This window comes from Micropterus salmoides, unplaced genomic scaffold (genome assembly GCF_014851395.1).
Source record: "Micropterus salmoides isolate LMB-PRFRI ecotype aquatic unplaced genomic scaffold, ASM1485139v1 Ms_hic_scaffold_8, whole genome shotgun sequence".
Taxonomy (NCBI): domain Eukaryota; kingdom Metazoa; phylum Chordata; class Actinopteri; order Centrarchiformes; family Centrarchidae; genus Micropterus; species Micropterus salmoides.
The window spans coordinates 34,235,744-34,258,851 of NW_024044570.1; the positions used below are offsets into that span (position 1 = coordinate 34,235,744).

The window sequence follows — 23,108 nt, forward strand, 5'->3', positions numbered from 1 at the left end:
GCAGTAATGTAACGCATTAGCCTACTGTTGATAACTTAAGTAACCACATCATTGCGTTACTTCCGAACTGGTTCTTGAACTATCGCATAACGGGAGGAGAGAAAAATAAACATCCCTTTTCGTGCGTGTTTGAGTAACACTTTTCCTACTTTTGACTTCAGCGGCAGTTCACGAGGACGCAGAAATGGCAGAGCTGCCAAAGACATCTTTCGAGGTACTGGAGGTTTTGCTTCATATTGTTTCGCGAAAGGACAGCGATACCCTCTAGTGTGGCAAGTCTGTGCCACTCTGTGCCAGTGACAAGGCTCTTTAGCCTGGGCTCTGAGGCAAGGATTATACTTTCTGCGTCCGCGAGTATGCAAGGGTCCACTACGGTCTTAAGGAGGAACAGGTTGTCTGACAAACGATTTGAGAGAGTAAGTAAGTAATAAGTCTGATCAGAGTAGAGCCAACACATTGAATGTGAGGATAACGTTTCATTCCAGACATCTGTGACGCACAATGCAACAGTATTGGAGAAGTTAAAGATTTCAGCTTCATTGTATATTTTGCAATAATATTTAATTTAATACATCATTTAAATATCATTTACAAAATGTGTTGTATGTGCATATAGGTATTTAAGTTTTGATAAAGTGGTCCAAATTACTACGTATACTTTGTAACTGATTGAAACCAGTTTTGTGTTTTAAAGATTTATAAATAATAAATATAGTGTACTTAGCCTCCTGATCCTGTCCTTCATTCACACTTCTGCAGGTAGTAGGGGTGTGTGTGTGTGTGTGTGTGTGTGTGTGTGTGTGTGTCGCCACCAGCTTGGGACAACAGCCTTGTGGACCAAATGACTGCTGGTGTGATAATGGCACATCAGGTAGACAGGCTTCACCTCGACAAACTCCTCTGTAACTGTGTCTGCAGATAAACCCACTGCTCTTCACTGCAACAGAGAGCTGTGGTAAGTCTGAGCTGCTAAAAGGGCAGCAGGTTTCAGTGCTGCAGCCATCCACTGTTCCTGCATTATGGCAGCATTCTCCTGTCTGCATAGGGGTCCCACCTTCACCACCAGCCTCCAGAGGAATCCTGCCTTAGTTGCCAGGCCTCCAGAGGGGTTCCTCTTTCATCACTGGAGGGCTGCAGTTCACCAGAACTGCTCCGCTACCATCGTCGAGAGAGATGCTCCGTCCTTCAGCCCTGCCTCCTCTTCGCCCTCCAGACCTACTCCGGTCTTTGGCCCTGTCTCCTAGTTGTCATCCAGACAGTACCGCCTGTCTGTTTTGACCTCACGGCGTGCGACTGAGGTCTCCAGCTCCACTTATGTCCTGCCCCCTTGCTGCCAACCTGAGGTTTTCAGCTCTGCTTTTTTTCCTGCCTCAAGGCGACCCCCCGTCCAACACTGAACCTCTTCCCTGAACCTCCTTCACCCATTCGGCTCTACTTGGACATGTTTTTGAAGGGACGTCTGGGGGTTGTCCCTTCAAGGGGGATGCTGTCATGGTTTTAGGTTTTAGTTTCATTATTTCCTGTTTTATTTTGAAAGAATCCGTCCTCATGTGTCTTGGGTTACTTTACTTCCTGCCTTTGTACAGTTTGGTTTTCCCACCAGTTACGATTGTCTGATCAGTTTCACCAGTGTCTAGTTAGCCTCACATCAGTGGTGTATTTGGTTTGTCTGTTCCTTTGCTCTAGTGTCAGTTCTTCTTGTGTCTAGTGTTCCAACTATTTCCCCAGTGTTTGTTTCTAATGTTTATAGGACTGCTTTCCAGGACCTTGTCTGTTTTGTTTGTTTTCGATTTTCTGCCTGTTCCTCGTCAGATTTGTTTGCCTGTATTGGACTGCTTTCTGGTTTTGACCCCTTGCCTCCCTCACCATCCGGTAAGCCTTTTGTACATTGACTTTTACTCATTAAATTATTGTACTGCACCTGCTGTACCTCCGGTGTCTGCATTTGGGTGAGGCTTACCAAACAGGAAATTAAAACTGCATTTATACCTGGGAATCAAGGTCAGAGGGAAGGGAAGAATGAAAGAGACAAGAGAGAAGAGGAAAGAAAAGGATGCAGAGGAGTCAGTATTACCAGCAGTGTGAAGTGAGATGGATAATACAGTAAGTGTGGTGTAGGATCCAGGTAGCTTGCAAATAGGATGACCAATCCAAGACAATGTGTGTGTATGCTTTTCCGTTGTGTTATTGATGAGCATGTCTTTGTGTTTGTCTCGCAGTCATGTCATGGAGGTGGAGATGAACACAGAATGAACACATAGGCCAAATGAAAATGAGTGCCAGAGCTTATCAGACAAGGGGTTTATTAAAATTGTAGTGTCTGTGTAATTTGTTACTGGCAGTAAAAAGACTGCAGGATATGACTAAAAGTCTAGATATCTATGTTTGAAAGCGCAAACGAATGCCAATCTGTCACTACACTGTAGAAAAAATAGTGGTAGGGCTATGGTGGCTGACTCTGCTAGTTCTGCATGTATTTCATTTTTCACACTGTATGATACATAATAAACAAGTCACAGGAGAGTCTATTCATGTCCGGAGGAGCTGTAGACTCTGAACAGGCTGGTCAGCAGCTGAACTTCTCATTTTAATAAACTGTCACCTGCCAAATAGACTTCTTCACTTACTTGTTTTCCTACAGTATGATTTCATTTCATTAACAGCAGATTCTGCTTCAAGTAGCATGGTTACTGTGTTATCTGAAGAACTTTTCTGAGTAAAACCTGGAACAGCTTTCTTTATATTAGTCTATGTTCCAGAGTGAGCTTTCAGGTTTTAGGCCTAATGCATTGTTCTTGTGCTGGCCTGCACAATCTCTTACATGCATCTGTAAACCTCCACCATGGCTGGCTTGTGGACCTAGCAAAAAAACTTAAATAAAAATTGTGGACCTGGAGGTGCATCAACTACACAACACTCCTTACTAATGATTGGCTTGTATGTCTGTGGTACCCCAAAGCCGAATCACTTTCTGTTCCTTAAAAGCCTCCTCCTCCCACTTCTTTAAAATGCACAGGCAATCACAAAGCCAATGTTTTTCTAAAGACTAGCTGAGGCAAGAACAGAAAAGGTGACATACAGCCATTTTGAAAGTTTCCTGAGGGCATCAACATGTACCTGCTGTAGATCTGTTCCTTTAGAGTGTCTGAGAGCAATGGCAAGTCCTGCAAGGAGTGCGAGAGAGTGCGACTTACACAAGTGTGTACACATTATTGGTGCAGCTGCACAGAAGATGGTGCCCAGTTAAGTGCAGAGAACATGCTGCATTTGTTACTTTGCAAAGTAATCTAGATAAACATACTTCTTGGTACAGGCTCTTGCACATGCAGTGTAGACAATAAGTTAAATTACAGCTTTATGTATTGTTTTGAGTTTTCTTATGGGGAGTAATGATGTCAGAGCCCAAACACCAAATAGCAATCTCTCTAATTCAATTCAATTTTATTTATATAGCCCCAGAACAATAACTTTAATTTAATATTAGAAAATTACAGGTCATCCAGGTTTTAACATCCTGAAAGCACACTTGAAGTTTAGCTAACTGATTCATCTGGCTTGATCGATAGATATGATCACGATCATCTGCATAACAGTGAACGTTTAGGGGTTTCCTGCAATATTGCCTAAAGCAAGACTATATAAGGTGAATAGGATTGGACCTTTATTGCAATTAAATATTTCCGTCTCTCTAATAGGATGTGATGGTCAATGGCGTTGAATGCAGCAATAAGATCTAACAGCAGACAAGTCCTTTGTCTGATGCAATTAGAAGATTATTTGTCATTTTCACGAGTGCTGTCTCTGTGCTATGATGACCTCTAAATCCTGACTGAAAATCCTCAAATAAACTATTGCTATGTAGAAAGTCACACAGCTGTTTGGTGACTGCTTTCTCCAGGATCTTAGAGAATAAGAGAAGGTTAGATATAGGTCTATAGTTGGCTAAAACCCCTGGATCAAGAGTGGTGTTTTTAAGAAGAGGTTCGATAACAGCTACTTTAAAGTACTGTGGTCCATAGCCTGTTAATAAAGACAGATTGATCATGTCTAGCAAAGAAGTGCTAATTAAGGGTGAAATGTCTTTCTGTTCTAGCTTTTACTCTCCACTCATTCCTGTTGATGGACCAAAATCTAGCCACAGAAGTCAGTGAATTAGAAAGACATTTCTGTACCTCACCCTGCTAGTAGTAGTCTGCAGGACTTATGGTTTGGGAGTGAACTACATGTTTGCAACAGTTCTCTCCAATACTTCAGACATTTATTCAGTGATATAGTGACTTCATCTCAGCTGCAGCCAGTACTGATAATACTTTTTATTTCATCCTCTGAAGCACTGTAAGTCAAAGAATGTGGGATGGTAGGATTTTTACCCCTGTCTCTACGCTTAAAACACACAAACACACACAATGATGTACACTTGCCGTGCAACTGAACTTGACTACCTCATCTTGAGTCTGCACTGCAGTTTGTCTGATGATCAATCAGAGTGTAACAGGAATTTTGTGGCTTGAATATGAGCTACTCAGCAAATATGTGCTTGCCAACTCTTTCTCTCTGCATATACGCACTCTCTCTCTCTCTCTCACACACACACACACACACACACTATGGATCACCACTTCATCTTGGCAGGGGCAGGAATTACTGTCATGGTTAATGGTCTCACAGGACAAGATGCTGCTTTTGGACAACTTTGTATAATTCATCTGAATGCTTGTAAGAGGAGTTCATTACTACTCAGACTGTATCTGTCCATGTGTGTGTACCGCAACCTCCTCAAAGGATGTTTGCACTTGACAGACCATCAAAAAAGCATCTAAAAGCACTTCACAGTGCTTTCCGAGTCAGTACGCTACATAAACAAAGCCACAAAATGCTGTTCTCAGCTCACTGTCACGGGGGGGGTATTAAAAAATGAACAAGAAGCTTCAGTTTGACTCTCAACCAGATGGATCCCTTAAAGAGCTTCGTGTTATATAATAACCACACCATTACTAGCCAGGTGTGAGCAGGAGTGGACAGGTGGCTGATTTGTGTTGTGTCAACAAATCTTTTGGGTTGACTAACTGAACTGACTCACTTTCTGAAACAATCCATTCTCTCAGTCAGTTCAGTTGAGCTCTCGGTCAGTTGTGAGCCAACATGCAGGGACACATTCACTCACTGAGTGAGTGATTCAAGTCATTGATCCGCAGGAGGAATTAGGTGTGTTCAAGACAGCAACAAGAAAAGGCAAATAACTAGTTTTCCGAGGACTAGAGGGAAACAGCTCCTTTCAGCAAAAGTAAAAACAAAAGCTTACCAATGTGTACAGAAAGCACACAGAAGACGACCAAATACCTACAAATAAACATATACACACTCAACATACAAAGCAATATACACTCACCTAAAGGATTATTAGGAACACCTGTTCAATTTCTCATTAATGCAATTATCTAATCAACCAATCACATGGCAGTTGCTTCAATGCATTTAGGGGTGTGGTCCTGGTCAAGACAATCTCCTGAACTCCAAACTGAATGTCAGAATGGGAAAGAAAGGTGATTTAAGCAATTTTGAGCGTGGCATGGTTGTTGGTTCACAATCTGCTCAGTTACTGGGATTTTCACGCACAACCCTTTCTAGGGTTTACAAAGAATGGTGTGAAAAGGGAAAAACATCCAGTATGCGGCAGTCCTGTGGGCGAAAATGCCTTGTTGATGCTAGAGGTCAGAGGAGAATGGGCCGACTGATTCAAGCTGATAGAAGAGCAACTTTGACTGAAATAACCACTCGTTACAACCGAGGTATGCAGCAAAGCATTTGTGAAGCCACAACACGCACAACCTTGAGGCGGATGGGCTACAACAGCAGAAGACCACTCATCTCCACTACAAATAGGAAAAAGAGGCTACAGTTTGCAAGAGCTCACCAAAATTGGACAGTTGAAGACTGGAAAAATGTTGCCTGGTCTGATGAGTCTCGATTTCTGTTGAGACATTCAGATGGTAGAGTCAGAATTTGGCGTAAACAGAATGAGAACATGGACCCATCATGCCTTGTTACCACTGTGCAGGCTGGTGGTGGTGGTGTAATGGTGTGGGGGATGTTTTCTTGGCACACTTTAGGCCCCTTAGTGCCAATTGGGCATCGTTTAAATGCCGCGGCCTACCTGAGCATTGTTTCTGACCATGTCCATCCCTTTATGGCCACCATGTACCCATCCTCTGATGGCTACTTCCAGCAGGATAACGCACCATGTCACAAAGCTCGAATCAATTCAAATTGTTTTCTTGACCATGAAAATGAGTTCACTGTACTGAAATGGCACAAATTAACTCAATGCTATGCCAACAAGCTACCCTGGCTTTGTCGTTAACTTGTCTTTACATTCATAATTTCCTGACACTACCAATGTGCATTCCTCTGGAGAAATACGGAGCATGCGCCGTTGCGAAAAAATACACCCCTTTTATGCGAACGCGCACCAACTCCAATTAAGTTAACACTGGGTTTACACAGACTCAACTAACCAACATCTTATCCACCGTTGTAGTACCGTTTAACTCCAGTGTGGGCGGTCAGAGTTTGTCAACCCTGAGTTTGCCTGATAACTCTGAGTTAACTCTGAGTAGGTTGAACTCCCTTCGTAGTACAGGCCACTGGAAGCTTTATTACTTGTTTCTGTTTGGATTAAAATCACTGAACTTGACGTTGGCTCTCTATTGTCTTGCGTTTGGGCTCTCTCCTTTTTTCACTCATCTGAATCCTGACACAACTGTAAATTTGATGAAAAGACACAAATAAAAATATGATACAATTTATAAAGATATGCTCAGGTGGTCTCCATGTTTTGGTCATGTTTACCATTGTCATGTTGACTGTTTACTGGGAGTTTTGCTTCAAAACATATTATTTCTATGCCCCCAAAACAATGAAATATATATAAACACAATGAATATTGATCAATATTCATATGACCCAAGAATTCCATGCTAGTGATTCTGATTCTATATGGCAATACAGACAGATAAATGTAATTAAAAGGCCCCACAGTGATGTATAAGTTATCAAAAGGTTCATTTGTGTCTGTGCTGCAAAGACTGTGTGTTCGATCGGGGCTACAACTAATGATTATTTTCATTGTTGATTAATCTGCCAATTATTTCCTCGATTAATCAAATAGTGGTTTTATATCAAAATATGGGGAAAGAAATGTTGACCGTTTTCTCCCAAAGCCCATGATGACATCCATAAATGTCTTGTTTTGTCCACAATCCAAAGATACTCAGTTTACTGTCATAGAGGAGCAAAGAAACCAGCTTTAAGATGCTGGAATCAAATCTCATCCTCAAACCAATTAATCTAATAATTAATTTATTATCCAAAAAGTTGCAGAATAATTTAATATTAGACAACTAATCACTTATTCAATTAATCGCTCTTGTGTTTAAGTAAAACACTGCAGTAAAATGATCACATCTTATAGTATTAGTGTATTATGTTGTTCTTTACTTACACGCATTTAGTGTTATTTTTACTTTTTTACTTTCTGCAACTGGCTCTATACAGATTACGAATATACAGTGAGAGATGGTGTTCGTGTCTTGCCCCTTTGAACATTGGATTTTTATACAGCACAACAAACTCCTCTCTCTAACGCTGACTCATCTTTCCACCAAGAGATTTCAGAGCAAGAACTGTTCTGAAGCAAGACTTCAGTTTCCTCTTAAAAAGAAAGGGTGTTCCCGGGAGTCACTCGTAGGGATCCTTTCCATGAGGTTGCCAGACACCTGGTATACCAGTCTGAGCCTGTCGGTGGCAACAAGAAGCACTTTTTGTGGACGAGATTTTGACGGGTGCATCTGCCCTGAAGGAATATGCTGCAGCTGGAGGCTGAACCCATCTTCTGCACGGATTCCAAAACTTTTTTTACCTACTATTCATTGCCACACCAAAATATGTGAAAATAGGTCCCAGGTTTAAAAGTACAAGACACATTGATGCCTTAGCTGGGAGGCTAAAAGATGACTTACCCTGTCCCCATGCTTATAATAAGTTGCTCTTGTCCGCTGTAGTCGCTGTTCTGCTCGGCTTGTCGACAACAGGTTGTATTTGCAGTTAAATGTTCTGCCTCCTAATTTGGTTATTTAGCCCATTAACATTTAATGAAAGTATGTTGAACTTGTCATATTCCCTTTCAAGAGATTACCTGGACCTCATTGTCGTCTTGAGTAGCGAGTACTAAAGTAGCGAGTACTAAAGTAGCGAGTACTAAACACTTCGCATAGTGTTTAAACACATGCTGGTCCCACCCTTTACTTACGAAGAATTGTCCTAATTCACAGTAATGGGAATTCACAGGATTTTCATTGACAAAGTAGATTCTGTTAAGAGTTATTCCCTCAGCCATTCACTGAATTCAGGTGCTGCTCACATACATCACCTTAGACACTATCTGACTCACAGATCACCCAACCAGAATGATGTAAGCCCCCACTGTCCCTCATGTCCGAAATTCATTGTTACAGCTCTCTTGCTCTGCCTCTCCACCATCTCTAATCTCACCAATTTCTGTCTACAGGTCTGCTGAGGACTGCAGAGGCCACCTTCCAAGCCCGGAGCTCAAATATCCCGTAGCAACAAACTGCCAAGGCCTCCGTCCTCCCCTCTCCATCCAACCAATAAATCCTCACTTCATTCAGATGTTGTGCTGCCTGGTCAAACTTATGATGCAAAGACGCTCCAGTCTGAGTTTAGATAATTTAGGTTTAGAAGATGTAGATATGAAAATTAGGTTTACTGCAGAATCAGAGCATTTTGATTAATGTTTGCTCATTTCCATAGCCAGTCAACGGCGAAAGAATTATGCCACATTCATGTCATATTAGATTTATTGCAAATGTGAACTATGAACTGGAAAAGCAGTTCATGTCAACAGAGAGAAAGCAGAGGAATACTTGCTGCTACATATGTGAAATGAAATGAGTTGATAAAAAAATAGTTTTGGCTTTACTGCAGGCAGTTAGATGTGTGTGATTGTTTTCATGATGCAGGAACAAAATGTTGCTTCATCTCAATTCATGAGAATGCAACGTTCCAAATGTGAATCAACCAGACATGCTAAAACCTGACTTGACTCCAAGGCTGCTTCTCTGACCTGCTTGCAAATATATAAATAAATGGCTGCGGCTATAGAGGTAGAGTGGGGCGGTTCAATCCCCATCTCATCCCGTCCATGTGTTTGGCCAGCACCCTGCGTTGTAGCTCTCTGCTATATGCTATGACTGCGTGGGTGAATGAGTGGCAAAAACTTTGTAAGGCGCTTTTTAGATAAAAGCACTATATAAATATAGGCACTTACCATTTAAGTGGTCTATTTAAAAATGGTTTATTACAGCTTGGATTTTCAGAACATTCGCACACACATCAAGGTCTGTTTACAGGTGTTGAGGAGTACTACTGCGTGTGAAAAACGTTGTATAAAGCCTTTTGTGGCTCCAGGGAGTGGGCCGCAAAGTCGAATAAGTGATGCCACTTGAGTTAGCGATTTGAAAATGAAAAGAAATCTGGGTGTGTGGCGCTAGAAATAAGTGAGCTTACCAGACCTCTGTAGCCAGCTTCTCATTTCTGCTGGAGGCTAGCAGCTGGGAGTTATGTTAGCAGCTACTAGCATAACATGCTTAATCTCTGTTGTTGAGTTGCACTGTGGAGAATGTAGGCGCCAGGTTTTAACAAAAAAATAATTTGTGGAATAAAAGTAGATGGTTCTGCAGCATTGATTTGGATCCTTTTTTTAGGATCTATATTTAGTGCATTACCTTCTGACCATAAGCATTTAAATATGTCACAGCATTTATTTGCTCCTTACGAAGTTATAGGAAGGTGCTCACAAAGAGCACTCAACTGCAGCGAGGGCACCTCCATCCTCACTGCAAACAGTGCAACACAAAACGCTTTTGGCTTTTTCCTCCGTCTGGCTTATCCTCGTCTGCATTCACCATCTCACAGCTCATTTCAAAGGTGCTTTATTGGCATGAAATACACAAGATGTCATTGCCAGAGCAAAAGAGGATTCAATTCACAACGATGAGTGAAATGAGGCTGAACAGAATGAAAGGGGTGAAAAGATATCCTACAGGATGAATAGACGCTTTTCAGGAGGGATCTTTTAGTTGTTTTCTGTCTGATTACCTGATTCCCTCACCTAATACAATTTTCATGTTTTCTGTAGAAGCCTATGAATCATAAATGTTATTGTTTGTCATTGTGTGAAGTTTAACAATGATTATTAAATATAATATCTATTTTATGCTAAAGCTTTATTGATCTTGGGGTTAATAGTGATTTAGGATAAAAGATTTTCTTTCTAGTTGACCACAGAGAGTCTGTGTAGGTAACCTTAGTGGGAAACAGAACAGCAATCAGATTTTCCAGTTCAAACAAGGCTTAGAGGCGTCACAGCCATGCTAGTGGCGGCAATTTCAGCTAATGCTAAGATGAGCATGCTAGCACACAGTACTACAGAACAGTATACAGAACATAAGTACAACACATACAGTACAGCTGAGGCTGATGGGAATGTCATGGTTTTAGCAGGTGATAAGGATCACCAAAGTCAGCCGGATTCATTGTCTGGGAATGTCAACAATCTTTTGTGCCAATCCATTTTGAGTTAATTTGCTTGATAAGTGGAACTTTGGCCTGCTGGTGGTATGCTCAACAAATGGAAAAAGCCTTGTTGGGCTTTGTAGACATGCAGTATACAACATGCCATTTTACAAGCCTCATTTCACAGGGATTTATTTTGGGTTTTTTAGGGACCAGTCCTTCAGTGCCAAAGTTTTCCCTTTGTTACTTTCGAGTTGTGTCTTTTGCTGAGACCACATTTTCTGCGACATCATATTTTGTCCTCTGTCTACAGTCGACAAGTGAAGGGTTTATATTTTATTTCCAAGAGCAAGTGACAAATATTTCACTTACATTCAGTGCACTGTGGGGTTTTTGGTTCATTAAATCCTAAGCTCTGTCTCTGTATCTGTATTTAATATCATTTTCCTCCAAACCCTCTAAATCCACTTACATAAATAGACTACGTTTGAGGAGCAAATAGGAGTCGCAGCTTATGACTGACAAGATGTTTATCCATCCCTGACATACGTTTGTTCCAAAAAACAGCTATTTTGTATACAGAAAATTATACATTGCCTCTCTGAGGGAGTGATGCTTCTGTTGAAGTGTCTGTCTTAAGATTTAATACATCACTTAGATGAGTCAACATCACTTTACAGCAGCTGAACTCTGTCGGATTTCATTAAAACAGTGAAAACCTGCTTACGTCAACTGACAAAATCTCTTAAGACAAAGAGGAGCCATGGCTGATGACAGACAGCCATCTTATTACTGGTATTTGTAGAGTGTGATCAATGTCTAGATGTAGATCATTAATACATCAGCTTACAGGGAACGACAGGCTGGAAGCTCCACTGATGGGAAGTGTTTTTCTTCCAAACAGACTGGAAATGTTTCATTTGATCAAATCAAACGAATAGCTAGGCCTATCCAAAACAACAGTTTTCCTCAAACCTTTTATGTTTTTTGCACTTCACACACACAAGGAAACTGATATTTAAAGGATCAGTTCTCCCAAACTGAAAAACTTTAGCAGTATCAAGCCTAGGAGCTTTGGATTTATTTGCGATGACGATGGTTCATAAGTGTCTGAACTCTTATTTTACTGCTCAATATAGAGTGAAGTGACAGAGTGTCTATTATTAAGGGAACAGTGAATGAGTCCCAAGGAATTTTGGTTTAATTGACCTGTTAGCTTTTTTACCCCAGTGCTAATAAATCAAATATTGCACTGTTGGTTTTTGTAGGGCTATGACTCAGTATACAGCACATTGTACTATAGGCCTATTTCATGGAGTAGGAGAATCAATCATCACTTGAAAGCAGTGCTTGATTGGATGGCATATTTCACTCTATGGCGTGCCGTGACTGCTCACAAGCTGCAATTTCTCTTTTCTGCCCTCTCAATATCTCTGGGAGATTCATATGGCCCCAAATAAACTGCATTACCCAGTTGACATTATGTGACGCTCACCTGTTACTGTTCTGGCCTGCCTGCTGCGGAGACTGAGTAATAAGAAGATCAGATGCCTTTTGCGCAAGTGTGTGCATGCTGTTGCTCGTCACCTTTCCAAACGTTGAACTCGTTCTGCATGAATGGCTATGAGCAAGGGCGTTAGTTTGTGTTGAAAAGTGGTGGGGACATAAGGGCAGAGATAAGGGGCATGATGATAGAGTCACAAGACAAGAAGATTCATAACGCTATTTTGAAGAAATATGAAATGCTGAATACATGAGAGGGGGGGTCTGGGGGTCCTCCCCTGAAAGTTTTGATCATTAAACACTTAATTTTCTGCAGTCTGGAGACATTTTCTGCACCAATTTAGGATGGAAATGTGTTTATTCATGTAATGGAAACAAAAAATTCAGCTGGCAGGTGACAATTCATAAATATAAAAATAAAACAGAATATAATGCATCAATCAGCAGCTTGTTTTTTTAGCTTACTTTTTTTAGACAATGCACATGTGTTTCTTCTATATTTAAATTTCATTGCATGTTTTCTGGCTTTATTTGTTAGTCAACATTGCTTGGTGCAAGCTATTTGTTCAGAAGAGTTTTAACAAATGCTTTCAAAATGTGGTGGGGACATGTCCCCAGCGTCCCCAGTGTAATGACACCTAGCTATGTGTAATATATTCACGAGTTAGTAGCCTGCTTAGCATTAACAAATGAGAGACTACAAACATGAATTTGCTGTTTCATCCAGCTGAAACTCAAAGCCAACATGTGAATGAGGAGGACTAGCACATATTTTTTTCCCACTTCAGGCACCAGTAATAATAATCTGCAGGTCCCTTTTAAATAGAAGAAGGCTAGTGGTTTTGGTGCCCCCCCCCATTCCGTCCGCTCGAGGCGGTCGCTGGAGAAGTGGGCGTGGCGTCGTAGCTGGGTAGTGACGTCAGCGGGAGCTGTTCAAAGTGCTGTGGTGCTGAAGAGACAACTCTCCTCGCCTCCCCTCTCCTCTCAGACAGACAGCCAGTCGCTCGCTCGGTCGCTCGGTTGGTCTGCAGCCATCAGCTGGTCGGTGGACGCTGGATTTCACCGCCGCACAGCTCACAGTTAATTAGCGCTCATTGCAGGAGGACACAGAAGAAAAATTTAACTCAGCACTATTTATACATCCACCGAAGCCCATGTGGGAGATTTCCAACAAGTAAGTCTCCTCTTTTCTGTCTATTTCTCTGTCTAATGTGTCGGAAAGCAGCAGGGTTGGATACTTCACTCTCTAAGAAACGCTAATAAATCATAAGTGATATTTTCCAGTGGGATCTTGGTTGTGAAATGATACAGATATATATATATACCCCTGCTGTCTGTAATTATCAGCCCGTGTGTGTCCACTGAGGCAAGTCTTCCAGCCGCGCCTAAATCTTACCCTGTGCCTGCCTGGGGTAAAACATTTGACTCATATTTGCATGATCCAATGGTCAGAGATGCTCGCTCTCTCGCTCTCTCTCTCTCTCTCTCTCTCTCTCTCTCTCGCTCGCTCATGCACACACGCGCATACATACACACTTTCTTTGCATGAATACCTAAAATCAGAAAAGCAGAGCTCAATACAACTGAATAAAAAATACCAACATAACCTCTCTCTCCCTCTCTCTCTCCCGCTCTCTCTTTCCCTCCTTATTTCTATATCTCTCTATGTGTGTGTGTGTGTGTGTGTGTGTGTGTGTGTCCTCCCTCAACACAAGCTGGTTACAAAGGAACACCACCATCTACACTCTAATTGTAACCTCAAATTAATTTGATTATGTGGTGTCTAGTCATTCAGTTGTGATTGGATCCAGTTTACTGACCCAGGGCCAACATGTAGTGGTTTTATGGTTTTACTGTTTTCCAGCAGGAGACATACTGGGACTGGCCAGTTAGTGGTCAGGCTGCTACTGTGTTTCTTGGTAGCTGAGACAGCATCACAGCTTGTGGAGGAAAATACAGGAGCCGGTGAATCTGTTGAGAGGCTTGCTTTTTTTGATTCCAGAGTACACTTAGGTGTGGCCTGGTTGGCCTCTACTCTCCTCTCCTTGCTCTTTTCCTTGCTTGTTTCCTACTCTTCTCTTTCCTCATCCCCTTTCCTTCCTTCTCTCTTTTCCAGTTCTTGTTCCTGGCTCTCCCCACCTCTCTTCTTTTTTGTGAACCTTCCTCTCCTTTGGTTTCTAGTTTCCTGCCTCTCTCCTCTTTTCTATTTTCTTCTCTCCTCTCCTATTTTCTCTCCTCTCATTTTCTTGTCTCAAAACCAAATGTTCTTATTTTCTTGTCCATCAAATGTCACGGTAAGAACACCTTACTTTTGCGTCCTGAAATTTGAAATCCCCCATCAACTCAAGTTTATCACTATACAAAGCCTACAACCTTCTAAAATGGCACAGTTTCAACATGGTGTGGTGGTAACAACCCTGTTTCTTGTTCATAACACATCATGGTTATGTTCCTGAGGCAGGAGGAATCCGGTGTTTGTGCAGCTCAGTGTTATGTACGTATGTTAGTCTTTTTCAACTTTCCACTCGGCTTCCACAAGATGCACACAGACCATCTGGGTGCTGGCAGGGTGCAGCTCGAGCTCTCTGTGCTTCCTGAAGTGTACACATCTTGACATTTTAGCACACAGGCAGATATATGAAAGGTGACTTTGCTGACATTATGACAGGGCTACATGATATACATTTAGCGTGTTCAGTAAAGATCTAAATATAGGTTGATGGAGAGCAGCGCCACACTGTTTTTAAAAAAATATATATTGTGATTTTCATTCCTCTCGCTGTGGGCCTATAGCCCAACTCTTCTCACATTTACCATGTGCCTTTAGTTAATAGATATTTGCCTTTGATTCTGTGAGTTATTTACTGTCATATGGGTCTTGGCTTGAGTCCAGCTTGCCAGTGGAGCAGAAGGCCTTGCAATATGCCCACATCTTTAAACATAATCTTGAGACTAACCTTTTCAGTCTGGCTTGCATGATGTCTCTTTTTTTGCCAGTTTGAGTGGTTAAATCATCACCTTCTGTTGGACATTTTTTAAATTAAAAATGCGATGTCAACCTTTGATGAGTGCCTGTTACATAATGTTTGAGTATGTTTTTTGAATTGGGAGTTTTAGATCTGCAATTTCTCAAATCACAGGCCTAATGTCTTTATTAAACTCAGTGGACGCAGAGAGCTTTGATGCTCAAAATCCCTGAACGACCCTGAAGGCAGATAAACATTTTAATTCAAGCTTAGAGCAGGTTAATTATTCCGAGCCTGCGTGACGAGCGCTGATTATTGATTGATGGCTTCAGTGATTTTGCTGCTTCCATTTGTGCTGCATTTTCCAAATAACACAAGACTGCAGTTAAATGTCACTTTTCTTACCAACTGATGACTGTTTCATGCCCCCGTCCCACCCACATCCAAGGGCCTCTCTGTAGTTGGACAAATAGTCAGCAAGGGTGAAAAGGTCAACCCCCCAACCGTCCTCTCTATCCACATGCTCCAAACGGGCCCCTGGGTGTCCAGCGGACTGGGTTTCTGTTCATGACAGAGTAGGCAGGTGGTTGAGTGGAGCTGGATATGGCAGCCAGGTGTGGGGGGGGGGGGGGGGGGGGTTGAGTGGGACTCACCAACGAGTCCTGGAGTCCAGTGACACCTGATAGTGCAGGATCTGGTTTCTCTACCTCTTTGTAGATGCAGACTTGTTAATACTTAACTATGTACAGTACTGGATAAGATGGAGTAACTGTGGTTAATACCATGATCAATGCTCAATTTTTATACAAAGTTGGTTTACTTGTATTTGATTAGCCCCAGAGAGCACTGACACCATTTGTGGTGGGATGACAAATTTTGTTTTTCTTGTTGTATCCATTCCTAAAAGGGACATTCTCCTGGGGAGGTCAGAGGTCAGAGACCACTTGTGTTGTTTAAAGGACACTTCAGCAAAATGGATGTTAATCATCGACAGGGCGTGTACTTGGGCCATTTATTTGATAGATGATTTAATGCCAATATCAACAGCCCCACTACCTTTTAAGTGATAACTCTTGGGAAACATTTTTATTCCAAATTTGACTGTAGCCTCTAGATTTGAGGTTCACAGATCGTTTTATGTCATAGACCACCACATTGTTGCAGCAGCTCAAAGCATTGTGAGGCTATACCTAGGCACAGAGGTGCTTGTAGCTGAATCCTAACATCAACATGCTCTTAATGACAATGCAAAGTGCTGATGATTAGCAGGTACACTGTTTGTTTGTACCATGTACCACGTGTAAACCAAAGTATTGGAGAAATTAAAATTTTGATGTGATGAATGGCACTGGATGAAAACTGATCCTGAGGGGACATTTAATGGCACTCTATCCAATAGTTGGCATGACATTTCACTAAAAACCACAAATGTGAACCTCATGCTGCATTAGAGTAAAAGTCAGAGGATCACCAAAGTCAGTAGCAATCATCATCCAGGCACCATGAATGTCTTTACAAAATGTCATGGCAGCCAGTCCAATAGTTTTTATTTCAGCCAGGACTAAAGTGGTGGAACGACATACCAAACAGCATTGCCATCCTCCGTTATGTAGATGGTCCTGATTTAGCATGACACTGTGTACAACACGTGCATGTACATACACAACATTCATCTGTTTCCTTGGAACTCTTCTGAACCCCCTCAAGGACTCCCACAGGTCCTCAATAACTCTTTGGTGTCCTCTTACCCCACATTTTCGAAACTCTGCTAGATTAGCAGATAGTATATGCATGTCAAGCCATGTGATAAGCTAACCCCTTACCACTTCTCTGCTTCTTTATCATGCCCATCTTCAACAAGGATACAAAGACAAGAATTGTCTTTATATGTGTGTTGAGACTTCACACTTTACTGCATCTCTATTATTTCCTCTCTTCTCCTCCACTAGGTGCTCTTATATGGGCTTGAATAGAGTGAATTGTCACAACCACTGGCAGCATAGGAGGGCTGGGTTTCCCGCTTAGATCCATGGTAAGACAAGACACCTGATCCAAAGTAACCACACAAAGGTAGCTCAAACTGCAGGAAACCCATTTTTTTTCCTGAAATCTGTTTCTGTCCTCATGCTGTTGCCTTGCTGCAGCAGCGAATGGTCTACAGCAGAGATGAGAGAGTTGTTGTGGACAGCTGAGTGGAGCCCTGCTGTCTTTTGAATCAGCAATTGCGAACCTTGAAGGATGTGTGATCCCTGTGGGTTTATGCTGTTAATTTCAAACTGTGAAGATACAAACAGGGTGTGAAATGTGGCTGCAATGGCTGACTCTCTATTGAGACTTTACTGGCACCAGGACACGTACTTTCTCAGCTGTAGTGTATAGTACTGTAAAATACTACTGTGTTAAAGATAATTTGATGTAAAGGTGTTAGCCTGTCAATAGGACTAATTTGACACTTTATTTCAGTTCCTTCATTCAACCTCACGGTTAGCGATTGCCAGTGGCAGGTATTGTAACATTTTTCACGTTGATCTAATGTTGATCTGAGAGTCTGTAAATTACCTTAAAACAACATGTACAGCTGCATCAATCTCATCTTTGGTTGTTGCCATGTTTCATGGATTTGGCTGTGTACTGAACAAAATTATAAAAGAAAACTTTTGTTTTTTCCCCCATTCATCATGAGCTGAACTCAAAGATCTAGGACGTTCCCTATGTACACAAAAGGCCTATTTCTCTCAAATTATCTGTGTTAGTGAGCACTTCTTCTTTGCCAAGATAATCCATCCACCTCACAGGTGTGGCATATCAAGATGCTGATCAGACAGCATGGGTATTGTAGAGGTGTGCCTTAGGCCGGCCACAATAAAAGGCCACTCGAAAATGTGCAGTTTCACTGTATTGGGGGTGGTCTGGAGTCAGTCTCTGGTGTGCCAAACATTTGCCTCACACAGTGCAACACTTCTCCTTCGCATATAGTTGATCAGATTGTTCAGGTTGAGACCCCGATGAGGACATCGAGCATGCAGATGAGCTTCCCTGACATGGTTCCTGACAGTTTGTGCAGAAATTCTTTGGTTATGCAAAACAATTGTTGTAGCAGCTGTCCGGGTGGCTGGTCTCAGACAATCTTGGAGGTAAAGATGCAGGATGTGGAAGTCCTGGGCTGGTGTGGTTACACGTGGTCTGCGGTTATGAGGCCGGTTAGATGTACTGCCAAATTCTCTGAAACGCCTTTGGAGACGGCTTATGGTAGAGAAATGAACATTCACTTCACAGGCAACAGCTCTGGTGGACATTCCTTCAGTCAGCATGCCAATTGCAAGCTCCCTCAAAACTTGCAACATTGTGTGATGGAACTGCGCATTTTCGAGTGGCCTTTTATTGTGGCCAGCCTACGGCACACCTGTGCAATACCCATGCATCAGCATCTTGATATGCCACACCTGTGAGGTGGATGGATTAGCAAAGGAGCTCACTAACACAGATTTGGACAGATTTGTGAACAATATCTGAGAGAAATAGACCTTTTGTGAACATAGAGAAAGTCTTAGATCGTTGAGTTCAGCTCATGAATGCGGGCAAAAACAAAAGTGTTGCGTTTATAATTTTGTTCAGTGTAGATAGCTAGCTATGTAGACAATCCAGCTAAACAAAATCAGATTGTTGATTGTTTCTCTAACCTGGGGCAAAGCTATCACTGAGTCATCAGATCTTTTTGAACAGGTAGCTGTCATCCTGTAAGGTGATAAATTGCACAAAGCATGTCCATGTTTATTGTTACTCTTGTAGTTCATGGAATTTAGATTGAAAAGCTTTTTTGAAAAAGCTTGAAAACATTGACATTTATGAGCATCAGAACAAATAATATGTGATTAACTTGAAACATTATACAACATAATATAGTTTATAAGCAACATCCCATTGGTTGACACTGGGATCACTATCAGGTTTCAGTTGCTTTGGACGTCGATTCAATCTAGGCATCATCATAAAGATCATCCAGCATGACCTCGCCTGTAGAGCCAGTTGTCTCTCTCTTTGTTGAACTAAAGCTTTCAGCACAACAGCAGGCACCACACACACCACACATGCAAGCAAACAATGTGTGTAGAAACCACTGCAATGTTTGAATGTCCATTACTGACAGACATAGAATAGAATAGAAAAGTGTTTTATTTATTTTAGTCTTGTAGCCTCAAATCTAAGAAGAAAACATAATTTCCTCTGTCTGTCATTCTTAACTCACGCATAATGACAGATGTTAGGAGTACATAAGAGTCAGAAAAATGCTTCTGAAGTTAGGTGTGACTGCCTCCCAGAAAACACCTTACTTTCAAGTTACAGACCCTCAGAGGACAAATTTTCACTGCCTGCTAAACAGGCCACATGTGAACTGGTGATATGGCGTCTGTCAGCTCCAGCACAGAGCAGATCAGACCGGCAGCCACTCACTGAAAGCCTTTAGGATTAGCTATTTCATAGGATTGTCACCGTGATCCTCAGTGTTTTGTTAGGACGGCCTACTTAAGGCCACATCTGGTCAGCATGTTGCTGTGTGCGTACTGCAAAAGAAGTCTTTTAATCTGTGTAAAATGAAGGATTCTTAAACTCTATTCAGGCAAGTTCTGAATAAAACTGCAATAACTCTGCATTTGCTAAAACATGTGGAGTTAGCGCTATAGTTTTTTCTATAAAAGCACCATAAATGCTGGTTTTTATGTTGAACCCTTTTGTTAAGGCCAGTATCAGTATTTGAAGATTCAAACATGATGTATTATTGTTATTTAAACATAAATGTAACATTAAATCTGTCGTAAAATAAAGTCAGGTGGCCATATGTACATTGACAAAGGATTCACTTGCTGTAATCATTCCTCCTGTTCACATTGACCATTAAGAGATCCCTTCTTAATGTAATGGGGGACAAAATCTGCATTCCTCGTTGTGTGCAAAGATGTATTTCAAAGTTTATCTGAAGATGCAATGCAGCTTTAGCTGTTTAAATTGGTCAAATGAACTGGGTATGTTCTCCAGTTAGAGCCTTTTAAGTACAATACACTTTTGCAAAGGATGATGACCATAAATTTTGCCCCACATCACTTCTATTCAAAGTGCACCAAGAAGCTTAGCGTTAAGACTGTAGGCAGCATCTATGCTAACAGTTAGCCAGGTAGACTGAATTACCTACCAACACGTAAAGCTAACTAATTAAGTGATTGGGGTTTTAAGGACAGCGACACACGGTATTTCTTGGCAATCAACAGCTGTGTGCAGTGACCCTGTGCAATCTCTAAAACCAGAACTTTTGCTCACTGACCATATCTGGCAACTTTCCATAGCAACAAATCCAAAAAAGTATGGTCTCAAAAACGGATTTCACAGATTCATCAGATTTAAATTAGCACAAACCAGTTGATGCACAGAATGTCTGGAGCCTTCATGGCTGCTGGTGTTGTGGGGCAACGGGAAAGTTGTTCTGCCCAATTGATAATCAAGCCTTGCAGTAGTAGTAGTAGGAAAAGTAAAACTGATTTGCACTGATGTAGAAAAAAGTCCCCCCATCAACTAAAGGTTTTACCTGTCTCTGTAAAAATATGATTTTGGGAGTATGAGGCTAACTGACTAATAACATGTACCGCAGGGTCAGGGAGTACACCCACGCTAAACCAGAATATGTAGGCAGCATCTATATATATATATATATATATATATAAATTTGGGCTATATGATTACAGCATGTGTACTTTAGCCCTAATTAGACCCTGTAAAGCTGATTAGAGACCAGACCATGTATCAACATTCACTTACCAATCTCTCCTCCACCCTCTTTACTCTCCTTCTCTCTTTCATTTCTACTCAGACTATATGGGCTTCATCTTTTCATCCTGCCTTCATGTGGGCGTGTGTCCTTTACATCTCTCATCCTTCTCCCTCTCTCTCCCTCTATCCCTCCTAACCATCTCGCTTGTATGTCTGCCATCCTCCCATCTTCTCTGCATCCTCCATCTGTCCATCTCGTTCCCTACATCCACCCATGCTGCCATGCTGGCAGGTCCATGTGCCAGTATGGCAGCATGGGTGGATGTCTGCTAAACTCTATTGCTTTTTGGTTGTGCATTGTCCCAAGAACAGTAGTGCTCAGACGCTGAGAGACACAACCTGAAACCTTGTTCTCATGAAATGCTATTTTGCTGCAGTTTATTTAGTTTGGTCTTATGCCTAAGGAAAATGATGGACATCTCCTGCAAGATTTGAACCTGATACTAGTCCAGGCCATTCTGCCAGGAATGAGAAAACAGAAGAGCAGCCCTGTTACATTTCTCTCTACTATAGCCTATTTACATGCAGACATGATATTGTCTTTTTGTTTACAATTTATTAGTGCATTATTTAATTAACCAACAAGTTTGTAACTAATAGAAAATCTCCACTCGGCAGCTTTGCTTTATTTATGAACATTCTTCTTATAAGCACTTGCTATTATTATAATGTATCATTATTATGTCTGAAGGTTCTCAGTCATCCAGGTCATAGTTATCCAATGAAGGTTGAGGTCAAGGGCAACTGGACTTGGTTGAAGATACTAGAATTTTGACGCTTCCATCTTCTCTGTCTCTGTCTCTTCTCTGTAAATGGCTTACTGGCTCACAGCTGAATCTCAATGTTAAGAAAACAGTATGTATGTTTTTTAGTAAAAGCAACACTGTATCTCAATGTCTGTGTGTCTGGGGAGGTCATTCAAACAGTTACACAGTTCAAATATCTAGGCATTATTCTTGACTCTACTCTATCATTTAAACATCAAGTGAGAAAGGTAGTGCAAATAACCAAATATAACCTAGCGAACTTTAAGTATATAAGGAACTGTTTGACAACACCTGTAGCAAAGCTATACATGACAACTATGATAATTCCTCACCTAACATATTGTATGACAAGCTGGACCCAGGTATGCAGTACAACACTAAGGCCTATTTTATCACTTTACAAACAAGCACTTAAAGTATTGGACAAAAAACCCAACTTTACCACCACTGTAACATTCTTAATACTTATAACCTACTCAATTGGGAAAATATTTTAAAACACAGTGATGCATGCCTAATCTTTAAAATCATTAATGGGAAGGCTCCCCCACCTCTCTGTACTTTTATACAGCAGAAGTCATCTAGCAGCAGAACCACAAGGTCTGCCTTAAGAGGGGACTGTGTAGTCCCTCGTAGGTCCAGTTCCTTTGGCCAATTATGCTTTTCTGTGAGAGCCTCTAAACTATGGAACCAATTGCCTGTGGATATTAGAAATTCCACCTCATACCATACATTCTCACACCATCTTAAGGTCTGGCTTTTGAGCATACAAAAATGTGAACACCTCTCATAATAATAATACATAATATAATAATACATTATAATCTGTCTCTATATTTTAGCTGTCCTGTAACTTTTGGTATATGTATGCTAGATAGATGGTTAGATGGTAACTGTATTAATGCCCTAACAGTTGTATGGCTGTATGGTTATATGTTATATGTTTTATGATGTTATGTTTTAAGGGTATCCACAGGCTGTAAGTGGGGGTCACTTCAGGTGGTTCTAGTATCTTCAACCAAGTCCAGTTGCCCTTGACCTCAACCTTCGTTGGGTATCATTATATTCTTCTGGATAGTAGGTGGTTAAGATATTGAAATGGCATACTAACTAACTGTTGGGAAAAGTTAATTGATTTTGTCAGGTGGTACGTTTTAAGCTGACAATGCCAATGCCGTCTCACTTCATTACTCCAGTACAACACGTTTGTGTTACCTCGTCGATCAATGACATTTTCACTGCAGGGCAACAATATCAAGGTGAATTATACAAACAAAGCATTAGATGCTCTGTCATCTTTGCTAACATCTTTCAACATGTGGAACTTGCAAATTTCAGAATACAGTTTTTTTTTGTCTATTTACATAGTAAGTAGACACGGGAGTCCTGTTTCTGGCCACTTGATGAATATAAGTTCAATACTCTCAGTCCTTTATTTTCTGGTGGCTCTTTAGCTGCT

General features: G+C 41.3%; 1 protein-coding gene and 1 long non-coding RNA gene across 2 annotated transcripts in view; both read left to right on the forward strand.

The window, feature by feature from the left end:
- The first annotated feature begins 1,696 nt into the window (after positions 1-1,696).
- On the forward strand, positions 1,697-2,610 carry LOC119894330. Its single transcript, XR_005442902.1, has 3 exons — positions 1,697-1,872; positions 2,002-2,103; positions 2,220-2,610. It is a non-coding gene; the product is annotated as an uncharacterized LOC119894330 (long non-coding RNA).
- A 10,425-nt stretch (positions 2,611-13,035) lies between these two features.
- LOC119894236 (sphingomyelin phosphodiesterase 3-like) overlaps positions 13,036-23,108 on the forward strand; it is a 66,517-nt gene continuing 56,444 nt past the window's right edge. Inside the window, 1 exon segment of the mRNA XM_038706879.1 lies at positions 13,036-13,270. The gene's annotated coding sequence lies outside the window, so the exon portion shown is untranslated.